The 12,483-nt window shown below is 36.5% G+C and overlaps 1 protein-coding gene across 2 annotated transcripts in view; it reads right to left on the bottom strand.

Annotated features, from left to right (window-relative positions):
* Positions 1-12,483, bottom strand: part of LOC127833327 (reelin-like) — a 50,589-nt gene that overhangs the window by 35,215 nt on the left and 2,891 nt on the right. For both annotated transcript variants that reach the window (XM_052358504.1, XM_052358505.1), the window contains exons 2-3: positions 3,826-3,918; positions 1,329-1,429 (exon numbers count right to left, since the gene is read on the bottom strand). The gene's annotated coding sequence lies outside the window, so the exon portion shown is untranslated. The remainder of the gene's footprint in view (positions 1-1,328; positions 1,430-3,825; positions 3,919-12,483) is intronic.

Genomic DNA, 12,483 nt, shown 5'->3' with positions numbered 1-12,483 from the left:
CACTTTCCTGCAGAAGCAAGGTGCCTGGAAACCATGTTTTTACATTGGTAACTTACCAAGTACTAAACAGCAATGGAGAAAATTGGGGGTCAAAGGATTAGATTTTTTGTAATAGTTCAATGTCCGTACGCCCTTTCAAATTTCCAACAGAAATACTGACTGGAGCCAGCATTACACCTGTTTTCGAATTGCATTAATTTTACTTCCTGTATGCAGCTATAGTTAAAATACCAATGTTTTGGTAACTTACAAACATCCAAGAAAAATCACCACAACTCAAACCTGACATTCATTATTATTAAGACACTCAAAATGGTGCTTACTTGAGCAATGTTCTCTTTATTTAGAAATTTGACCGCGGCCAATTCGCATTGGTGGCTAAAAAGTGTGGTGTGCAGCCTTAAGGGCCAGCAAAGTCTTAGCACTGCAAAATATGGACTTGTTTTCTTGAAATTTGGACAAAAACAAGCAAATATAATACATTTTTGACCAAGTCTGAAGGCTTGTTTGTTATTTATAAAGCGTTTAATCCGACCCCTGTTTTCCCTTTTTTTTCTATGCCATTTTCAGGGTCATTGTAGAAGTCATGGTAGTGAAAAGCTACCTCACAGAAACATATTGCAACAATTAAATGAAGTCTTAATCACATTGAGATGACAAATGGTAGTGCAGGTGACTTGGTCAGCCTTTAAATCATAACTTTATCAAAGAAGCAACACAAAAACACGCAGTTTTGGGCCAATAAATACTTGGCGTTGCTTAGATTTTTACAGCTCTCACAACAAATGCACATGTTTTTGCTTAAAGTAATAAAAATATAAATAAATTGCATGCTTAGCATGATCTTAAAAGGCAAGTTAAGCATTTGTACCTTTAATCTGTTGTAAAAACACACCATTTAAGGCTCCTGTGAAGTAATCCCTTAAACAGGCCCATGCAAGGGAGATAACCCAATCATAGCGTAAATAATTGGGGCTGACATATTGAGGAAATACCCCTGATATGACACTAATGATTGCCTAAAAATTGACATCTGAGATAAATATTAATCCATATTTCTTGGAAACAGAAAAAGTAAAACTTCTAGTAAGCTCAGATCATTGTTAAAAGGCATACAACAATGTGAGGCACTTGCAAGAGTCACTACTTCACAATAACTTTTTATTTGCTTATAAATATCATCAGTTGAATTGCGCACAATGGCGAAAAGTAAGTTATGGCGCAGTTATAGATTAAACAAAGCACGCAGGACATTTCGGTATAGACCAGGAAACACATTCCGACAAACATGCCAACATTTACCTAGCCCACTGAAGATGTCGTTTTACCTTCAGTAACTGCAACGGAGTGTCTTTCCGCTGACAAGGCTGTTGACGTATTTTAGTTCTTCTCCAGGGACTATCTTGCCTTACAAGCAAACGACTAAAACCTGAAATAAATGACACTCCACACTGATTTCAATGCGAAAGCATGCACAATGTTAACATGGAAACAATGTTAACAAGATTGTTACCAGGCCATAGGTCCTTAACCGTACTAAATTCTGCCCAAACGGCCATTTTTATCCCCACGCTTTTTGAAAAAAAGGTGGGGATATTGTGGTTATCTCCGCCGTCCGTCCGTCCGTCCGTCCGTCTGTCTGTCTGTCCGTCCTGGCCACTATCTCCTCCTACACTAAAAGCACTAGAACCTTGAAACTTACACACATGGTAGCTATGAGCATATGTGCGACCCTGCACTATTTGGAATTTTGATCTGACCCCTGGGTCAAAAGTTATAGCGGTTGGGGTGGGGCCGCGTCAGAAATTATCACTCATTTTTTAGGTTATTTTACATTTACTTCTTTATTTCTACACCGATTCACTTCAAATTGATACTGGACCTCTCTTATGACAATACGGTCAATCTCAACCATGCATGGCCCCATTCCCAACCCTGGGGCACCCCGCCCACATAGGCCACACCCACCAAAAATTTCCATTTACTATAATTTTTTCATTTCTACACGGATTCACTTCAAATTGATACTGAACTTTTGTTATGACATTAGGGTCAATCTCAACTATGCATGGCCCCAATCCCAACCCTGGGGCGCCCGCCCACATAGGCCACACCCACCAAAAAATTCCATTTACTATAATTTTTTCATTTCTACACGGATTCACTTCAAATTGATACTGGACCTCTCTTATGACAATACGGTCAATCTCAACCATGCATGGCCCCATTCCCAACCCTGGGGCGCCCCGCCCACATAGGCCACACCCACCAAAAATTTCCATTTACTATAATTTTTTCATTTCTACACGGATTCACTTCAAATTGATACTGAACTTCTCTTATGACAATACAGTCAATCTCAACTATGCATGGCCCCATTACCAACCCTGGGGCGCCCCGCCCACATAGACCACACCCACCCAAAATTGCCTTTTACTATAATTTCTTCATTTCTACACCGATTCACTTCAAATTGATACTGAACCTCTCTTATGACAATACGGTCAATCTCAACTATGCATGGCCCCATAACCAACCCTGGGGCCCCGCCCACATAGACCACACCCACCCAAAATTGCCTTTACTATAATTTCTTCATTTCTACACCGATTCACTTCAAATTGATATTGAACTTCTCTTATGACAATACAGTCAATCTCAACTATGCATGGCCCCATTACCAACCCTGGGGCGCCCCGCCCACATAGACCACACCCACCCAAAATTGCCTTTTACTATAATTTCTTCATTTCTACACCGATTCACTTCAAATTGATACTGAACCTCTCTTATGACAATACGGTCAATCTCAACTATGCATGGCCCCATTACCAACCCTGGGGCCCCGCCCACATAGACCACACCCGCCCAAAATTGCCTTTTACTATAATTTCTTCATTTCTACACCGATTCACTTCAAATTGATACTGAACTTCTCTTATGACAATACGGTCAATCTCAACTATGCATGGCACAATTACCAACCCTGGGGCGCCCTGCCCACATATGTCACACCCACCCAAAATTGCCTTTTACTATAACTTCTTCATTTCTACACCGATTCACTTCAAATTGATACTGAACCTCTCTTATGACAATACGGTCAATCTCAACTATGCATGGCCCCATTACCAACCCTGGGGCCCCGCCCACATAGACCACACCCGCCCAAAATTGCCTTTTACTATAATTTCTTCATTTCTACACCGATTCACTTCAAATTGATACTGAACTTCTCTTATGACAATACGGTCAATCTCAACTATGCATGGCACAATTACCAACCCTGGGGGGCCCTGCCCACATATGTCACACCCACCCAAAATTGCCTTTTACTATAACTTCTTCATTTCTACACCAATTCACTTCTAATTGATGATGAACTTCTCTTATGACAATACGGTCAATCTCAGCTATGCATGGCCCCATTACCAACCCTGGGGCACACCTAGGTCAAATATTCGGCGTTGGGATACGCGTCGGCCTCTGCCGCGCCATTTCTAGTGAATCATTGTTTTGATTGGATTCTTATATTGTTTGCTAAAATTTTTGACATTTTATGAATATAAAGCCCTTCTTCACCACAGAGTAGTAAGTTGTCCATACCGGCTACAAATTGAACACATTCTTCATACAGAACTGTTTGAGAATTGCAGACCCCAGTAAACATGATTCCGAATTACCTCCCTTGATTTACGCACAGTATTGGTCATACAATAGTGTTATGGGCAAACACTCTGTTAAAAAACAAAACCTTAGGAATATATAATTAAGCAAAAGCATGTTTCATGGGTGTTTGATCGTTTTGGAAATTTGTCGTTTTACCTTAAGGTGGCACACTACAGTTTTTTTAGTCTCGGCCAATCGCGTACACAAGCAGGAGCGCACCAATGTCTGGAAACTGGTCACCTCGCAAATCTGAAAATAAACCAAGCACATTGCCAGAATGGTTGAGGCTGTGCCTTCTGAAAAATCAGTAACATTCAAATCAAATGAGTTGGGGCAAAATGTTTTAGTATTGATTATTTCAAATCAAAACATCAGAATTATGTGTGTTTCCAAGCCTTTTTAAGCCAGTTTCAACAACAAACTGCCACTTTCCTGCAGAAGCAAGGTGCCTGGAAACCATGTTTTTACATTGGTAACTTACCAAGTACTAAACAGCAATGGAGAAAATTGGGGGTCAAAGGATTAGATTTTTTGTAATAGTTCAATGTCCGTACGCCCTTTCAAATTTCCAACAGAAATACTGACCGGAGCCAGCATTACACCTGTTTTCGAATTGCATTAATTCTACTTCCTGTATGCAGCTATAGTTAAAATACCAATGTTTTGGTAACTTACAAACATCCAAGAAAAATCACCACAACTCAAACCTGACATTCATTATTATTAAGACACTCAAAATGGTGCTTACTTGAGCAATGTTCTCTTTATTTAGAAATTTGACCGGGGCAAATTCGCATTGGTGGCTAAAAAGTGTGGTGTGCAGCCATATTTATATTAATCAACAAAATTAAACATTAACACAATATTTAATATACAAAATATACAAAAAATCTCATATTCTGATAATATTTTTACTGATCCACTGTATTTTACTAAAAGGATGATGTTTCATTGGACTGATAATTATAGATTTAGGATTACAGACCAGTTGCTTCAGTAATATTGTTCAGAGTGTGCCCTGTTGGCCGCGTATGCATTCTAAAATTATCATTCAAAAAATAGGCAAAAACGAATAAACATGCAAAGTTCAACGAGCTCCTGCGGCCATGTTTTTTGACGAATCAAATTTCTTTGAACAACTTTTTCAGGGGAACCTTCAAAGGTCATCCCTGTGAAATTTTTTGAAAATCTGATGAGAGGTTTCTGACAAGAAGATTTTTTTAAGGTTTTTACCATATATGGTCATGGTGGCCATCTTGGTTATGTGATCAAATTTTTTTTTAACAATTCTTTTGTCCCATGAACTAGGGATGCTCCACATGAAATTTAGTTGAAATTGGCTCAATGGTTTAGTAGAAGAAGATGTTTACAAATTGTTTACAGACAGACAGACAGACGGACGGCCGGACGCCGGACGGTGAGTGATCACAATAGCTCACCCCGAGCTATCACTCAGGTGAGCTAAAAAAGAAAAAACAAGAGATGTGTTCGTCAGAAACACAATGCGCTGCTTTGAAATTATTTTTTTTACCTTTGACCTTGAAGGATGACCTTGACCCTGAACTTCCACCACTCAAAATGTTCAGCTTCATGAGAACGCCGCTTTGATTTTTTGGATTCTTTTTACCTTTGACCTTGAAGGATGACCTTGGCCTTGAACTTCCACCACTCAAAATGTGCAGCTTCATGAGATGCACATGCATGCAAAATATCAAGTTGCTATCTTGAATATTGAAAAAGTTATGGCCAACGTTAGTTTTTTTCGGACGGACAGACAGACTGACATACTGACTGACAGACAGTTCAACTGCGATATGCCCACCTACTGGGGGCATAAAAAGATTTTTTTTATTTTTTGGGGGGGGGGGGGGATTCTGGGGGGGGGCGTGGGGGATGGTTTGGGTGGAGTCCATTGTGGTATGTCAGGTAAGTGTTGTTTTGTCATAGAATGAATCAAATGTGATCAAAAATAAAGAAGTTATGGCAATTTAAGCATTTTTTTTAAATTTGACATTGAGTCAAGGTCATTCAAAGGTCAAGGTCAAATTCAATTTGCCAGTTACAGTAACATCACAGTGATTTTTTTGCTAATAATTACAGCCAATTTTTGGCTGCTTCCCAATCGCGAAAATCCATGTTTTTCCCAAAAATCTTACCGAAATTTCCCAAAAAGAAGCCCAATTTCCCCCACCCCCAAAAAAATTATCATTGTTATTTTTTTTTTAAAGAAAGAAGTCTTGGCTGTATATCTCAAATTTATTTTAAAAACATCCTACAAAATATATAACTTTAATTTAGTCTATTTTGTCCATAAATCATTCTTAAATTTGCCACTTTTATTAATTTAAAAAATCCCTATTTGACCAGACTACAGTCAATCTTGTATTAAGAGACCACTCAAGGGAGTAATCAAAAGTGGTCTCTTAATAAAACGGTCTTTGAATACAAAAGGCCATTCTGGAAGAATGCTTACCCTCAATTTTAATCTATATGAAGGATTATCTCTTTTATCCACAATGATTTTAACTTTTATAATAAAATGAATATAAACACAATACATAAACAATATTTTACTTATAATGTGTTTTATTTTTCACTTATTATAAATTATCATTTATTATAAATCAATTGTGTGTACATATTTATTTGCAAAAACAACATAGACAAGGAAATATTTTTCCTAAGAACAAAGAATTTTGCTAAAAATGTGTAACAGTCTACATATACATGTGTACAGCTAAAACTAGAAATAAATGTCAGAAGCCAAAAGCTATGATATATTATCACATGTATTTCTCTTTCCGTTTCTATATTGCGCGTTTTTTTTCACCTGACACATTATTTTCCACGTCTTCAAGCACCTCGGCTTTACGCTTAAGAATGTTCTGAATTTGGGTTTTTCCGACTCCAATCTCGTCTGCGATTTTACGTGCACTTATACTCTTTGACAATTCCAAAACCCGAATTTTCTCGTTCAACGTTAACACTTTTTGTTTTGACATTTTAATTTCTGCATGTACGCTTAAGGAAATCTAACTCGATTATGATACATAATGAGCTGAAAAAATTAAAACACGTCAATTGAAAACAAACAATCAGACCTGGTTGGAAAATTTATTAAGTAAATAACAATGTAATTGGCTTACAAATATCTACTAATTAGCATTATTACAAATTGGTAATGTACGGATTTCGACAGATGTTGCCGATTAATAGTTTATTTTCCGCACTTCTCAGGAAATGTTTGTCGCGTACAGTGCATTGTTTCTGCACCTGTTATATATACTCGAGAAAAATCGGCATTGTCTCTTAACGATCCACATAGTAAACTATTTAAGCTGTAGACTGTGCGCAATACGTTCCCCTATTATTCAACTCAATAAATTAATACGCAGTCTACAACAATACCGGTCAGAACCGGTCAACGAGACAAATCATAATCATAATGGTTGTGAAAACAAAGCAGAGGTGTAACAGTACATCTTATCGGCTTAGATAAACAATTAACACGGATTTGTCCCTGAAAGATCGATAGATTAACCACTTTTACCTCCTAGTGGTCGCTTAATACAAGATTCGGACATCAAAATACACACAAATCAGCGGTCGCTGGTCGCGTAAGACAAAAGTCGCTTAATACAATATCATTATATAGCGAAAAAGCTCCGTGGGATTTCAAAATGGTCGCATAAGACAAAGGTCGCTTAATACAAGTGGTCGCATCCACAAGATTGACTGTACTTTCCTAGAAAAACCCCTGAATATGCAATTAGAAACAATATCAATTCTGTTACTTATAATCATATTTACAATGCTTAATTTTTTCCAATTTCATGGTTTATCGCCCTATTTTTCCCAATTTCCTGGTTTATCACGCTAATTTTCCCAATTCAAATGGCACAGGCTGTACCCGGGTGTACATTGTCCAGGGTAATCATGGAACTTAGGCTGGAAATCCATTGTATAACATGGAATTCCATGGAAATCCCTGGAATTTGAAACAGTTTCCAGGGTTTTCCAGGGTTTTGTTCTAGAAATGTCCATGAAACGTGGACTTTTTTCCGAGCATTTTCCAGCCTTGGATGGAAAAGCATGGAAAAGGAATGGAAAACGCTGGATTTAGGCTGGATAACCATGGAAAATATTTCCAGATAGCATGGAAAGTGGAACATAGAATTTTTTAAGCATGGAAAAGATTAACATTTTCAGCTGACCCTGGAAAAAACTTAGACTTTATAAGAGGAGAAAATAACTTATAAAAATGCAACACATTTTATTCAAAGTAAATCAGAGTTCAACAGTTTACACAACATATGAATAAAACATAAAACAATGTGCATAGTTTGGGCAGAAATAGTAGTAGTTATAGTAGTAGTAGTAGTAGTAGTAGTAGTAGTAGTAGTAGTAGTAGTAGTAGTAGTAGAAGTAGTAATGCAGGTGCTGGCAGTAGAATATGTTGAAGGAGTAGAAGTAAAAGTGGTTGTTGTATAAGTTGTACAAGCAGTTAAACTACTGATAATTATACTATTGGTGCAAATTTAAGTGACAGTAGCAGTAGTAGCAGTTATTATTGTGTTGTTGTTTTAGCATTTACAGGAATAGTAGCAGTAATGGTAGCAATAGCAGTATAAATAATAATAACAATACTAGTAGCAGCAGTAGTAGTAGTAGTTAAGCAAGTAGCATTAACAGCAGCAGCAGTAGTAGTAGTAGAAGTAGCAGCAGCAGCAGTAGTAGCAGTAGCAGCATCAGTAGCAGTAGTAGTAGCAGAAGTAGTAGCAGTAGTAGTTGAAGTACTAGCAGTAGTAGTAGAAGTAGTAGTAGTAGTAGTAGTAGTAGTAGTAGTAGTAGTAGTAGTAGCAGTAATGGTAGTAGTAGTAGTAGTAACAGCAGCAGCAGCAGCAGAAGTAGTAGTAGTCGCTGCAGCAGGAGTTGTAGTAGTAGCAGCAGCAGCAGCACTAGCAGTAGTAGTAGTAGCAGCAGCAGCAGGAGTAGTAGCAGCAGCAGCAGTAGTAGTAGTAGTAGTTGAAGCAGTAGTAGTAGCAGTAGTAGCAGCAGTAGTAGTAGTAGTAGTAGTAGTAGAAGAAGAAGTAGTAGTAGTAGTAGTAGTAGTAGTAGTAGTAGTAGTTGTTGTTGTTGTTGTGGCTGTTGTAATAGTAGTAGTAGTTTTGCAGAAGTAGTAGTAGTAGTAGTACTAGTAGTAGTAGTATTAGTAGTAGAAGTAATAGTAGTAACTTTCAAAGCAATGTCTACAAGTTTAAATTCCTTAACCCTGTTCAAGGTGTATACACACTCAATATTTAACTACAGTCCAGGTTTGCAATTAACAAACTATCTGAGATGCCTGTGTGAGTCAGATATGTCTGCGGCTAATCTATTGGTTATAAAATACCACAGCCTTTTCTGATTGGCTGAGTTGAAATACAGAAAGTTTACCTGTTAGATTGAAATTCTGGGAGTAGGCGTATTGTAGAAAATATGCAGGTTAAACTTGTTGTTAAAATGAAGTTAATGTAATTTCACAAACATTAACAAGAATTTCTTAAAATATGTGTAGCTGCCCATGAGCACAAGGATACTATTTTTATGTCCCCAACTATAGTAGTGGGGGACATATTGTTTTTGCCCCGTCTGTCGGTTGGTCTGTTGGTTGGTTGGTTGGTTTGCGCCAACTTTTAACATTTTGCAATAACTTTTGCTATATTGAATATAGTAACTTGATATTTGGCATGCATGTGTATCTCATTGAGCTGCACATTTTGAGGGCACGGGGGATGGTTTGGGTGGAGTCGATTGAGGTATGTCAGGTAAGAGTAGTTTTGTCAAAGTATCAATCAAATCTAATCATAAGAAAAGAAGTTATGGCAATTTTAGCAAATTTTAATAATTTGACCTTCAGAGTCAAGGTCATTCAAAGGTCAAGGTAAAATTCAACTTGCCAGGTACAGTAACCTCATGATAGCATGAAAGTATTTGAAGTTTGAAAGCAATAGCCTTGATACTTAAGTAAAGTGGATCGAAACACAAAATTTAACCATATATTCAAAGTTACTAAGTCAAAAAAGGGCCATAATTCCATAAAAATGACAACCAGAGTTATGCAACTTGTTCTTTTACTGCACCCTTATAATAGTTTGCGAGTGTTCCAAGTATGAAAGCAATATCTATGATACTTTAGGGGTAAAGTGGACCAAAACACAAAACTTAACCAAATTTTCAATTTTCTAAGTATAAAGGACCCATAATTCCGTCCAAATGCCAGTCAGAGTTACATAACTTTGCCTGCACGGTCAACTTATGATAGTTAATAAGTGTTGCAAGTATGAAAGCAAAAGCTTTGATACTGTAGGAATAAAGTGGACCTAAACACAAAACTTAACCAAATTTTCAATTTTCTAAGTATAAAAACTAAAAGGGCACATAATTCTGTCAAATTGCCAGTCAGAGTTACATTACTTTGCCTGCACAGTCCCCTTATGATAGTTAGTAAGTGTTGCAAGTATGAAAGCAATAGCTTTGATACTTAAGGAATAAAATGGACCTAAACACAAAACTTAACCAAAATTTTCAATTTTCTAAGTATAAAAAGGGCACATAATTCTGTCAAAATGCACGCCAGAGTTATCTAACTTTGCCTGCCCAGTCCCCTCATGATAGTAAGTAAGTGTACCAAGTTTGAATGCAATAGCATTGATACTTTCTGAGAAAAGTGGACCTAAACGCAAAACTTAACCAAAATTTTCAATTTTCTAAGTATAAAAAGGGCACATAATTCTGTCAAAATGCCAGTCAGAGTTATCTAACTTTGCCTGCCCAGTCCCCTCATGATAGTAAGAAAGTGTACCAAGTTTGAATGCAATAGCATTGATACTTTCTTAGAAAAGTGGACCCTAACGCAAAACTTAACCGGACGCCGACGCCAACGCCAAGGTGATGACAATAGCTCATTTTTTTTTTTCAAAAAATAGATAAGCTAAAAATGATTTATTAGACCCTAGATTTTTTTTTGCCATCATTTTTCATCAATTACAAATGTTTAAAAAAATTAGTGTTTCATGCTTCTCATGGTACCAGTTTTTTGTCCGAAAATTAATTACATTTTTTTTTAAATGCGTTACCCCTTGTTGCCAAAAAATTCATAAAAAATATAATTTTCAAAGATATCCTTAAAAACAAAAAGAAAATGCCTTCATAAACCTGAAATATTATTCCTTCAAGCATTTTACATCAATTATTTATGTTTGAAAAAATCATTGGTTCATGCTAAATACTGTTTGATATACTGTAAATAATGTAACTACACATCCAAGTAGTGAGTCCATCAAACAATTGCAACCGAAACACCTGGGGTGCCAAGGCACCAGCCAAAGTCAAATGCCTTCTGACTTAGTGCATTTTTTCTATTTATACTTGTATGCATTTGTATGTGTTTGAAAAAATGTATAATCTTAAATGACATCTTCTGAAAAATCCAGGCCCTGGTCTGACACATTGGTAACATTAACGTTAAACTGTTACCAGGCTTCTGAATTTAATTAACCAGGTCACAGGAAAAGGGCAGTGTAATCAGTATCCAATTAAACTATTTGTCATTGTCAGAAAACCGCTCTTAAGCAAACAGCTTTCAAGCAACTGCAGACTGAACTGGATCTAAACTGGCCACAATCACCTTAATGTCTCTTTTACTGGGATACAGTTCATTTAACTTTAAAGGGATCTTTTCACGTTTTGGTAAATTGACAAAAATTGAAAAAAATTGTATCGGATTCGCAAATTTTCGTTTTAGTTATGTTATTTTTAGGAAACCTTATTACTGAACATTAACCATGGTCTAATATAGCCATTATATGAATCTTTTAACGATTTAAAAATTATAAAGCGTTGCAACGCAAAACGATTGAATAATTTGAATATTATGTTGTTGTTGTTTAATTGTGTGTAACTACGAAGATTGCTTATATCAGGTATAAAATATGTCAACCATTTATAATTGGCAGAATAGTCGAGCAGGCTAATGCGTTTTTACTCCAGGACTAAGGGGGTCACTGGTTCGAGCCCTGCTGCGGACTACTTTTTTTTAAAAAGAATTTTATTCTGGATTTTTAACTGGAGCTTTTAAGATCCAATGTTTACATTTATCAATATAAAGCATTTAGTGACTAACTTCAAAACATGTCAAAATCTGTGAAAAGGCCCCTTTAACATAATATCTACTCCTATAAATATGAGGTCAATATACATGGACTAAACGGTAAATTACGTCTAATTATTTGGACTATAATGGCATCAACTACTTAAATAGAAAGAAGAAAGAATTCATACAAACCAGTAATTTGAGTAAAGAGTTTGTAATCAATGTTGTATTTCAGGACAGCTTGGTGATATGCAAATCCCATATCATGTTGATATCGGGTATCATAGTCATTCAATAAGTTGCAAAATGCTCAAACAAAATTTATATAGCAAAATGTGACTTAAATTGATAACTAAAAATACCAGTATCATCAGTATGCCAGTTTTCCTTGTCAAGCTGTCGAGATCCAGAAAGTGCTTTATTCACATTGAATATATCCTTCAAATTCCATGTATTGTTGCATTACTAAATAGCGAAACAAGCCGATTTAAGCTGTAAGAAAGTTTTGACACGAGTGTTATCAAGTCTCTCATGGGCGAAGCCATTGTTGTAGAAATTGATCCATTCACATCGAATATATCCTTTGAATTCTATCCATTGTTGTCATTAGCGGAGATTTAGTGAATAAATAATTCATATATCATAAATGAAAGCTTCTAAATAGCGAAACAAGCCAATTT

Source organism: Dreissena polymorpha, chromosome 6, assembly GCF_020536995.1.
Source record: "Dreissena polymorpha isolate Duluth1 chromosome 6, UMN_Dpol_1.0, whole genome shotgun sequence".
NCBI lineage: Eukaryota > Metazoa > Mollusca > Bivalvia > Myida > Dreissenidae > Dreissena > Dreissena polymorpha.
Note: the sequence above shows the minus strand (reverse complement) of the source record. Positions and strands in the feature narration are given on the sequence as shown.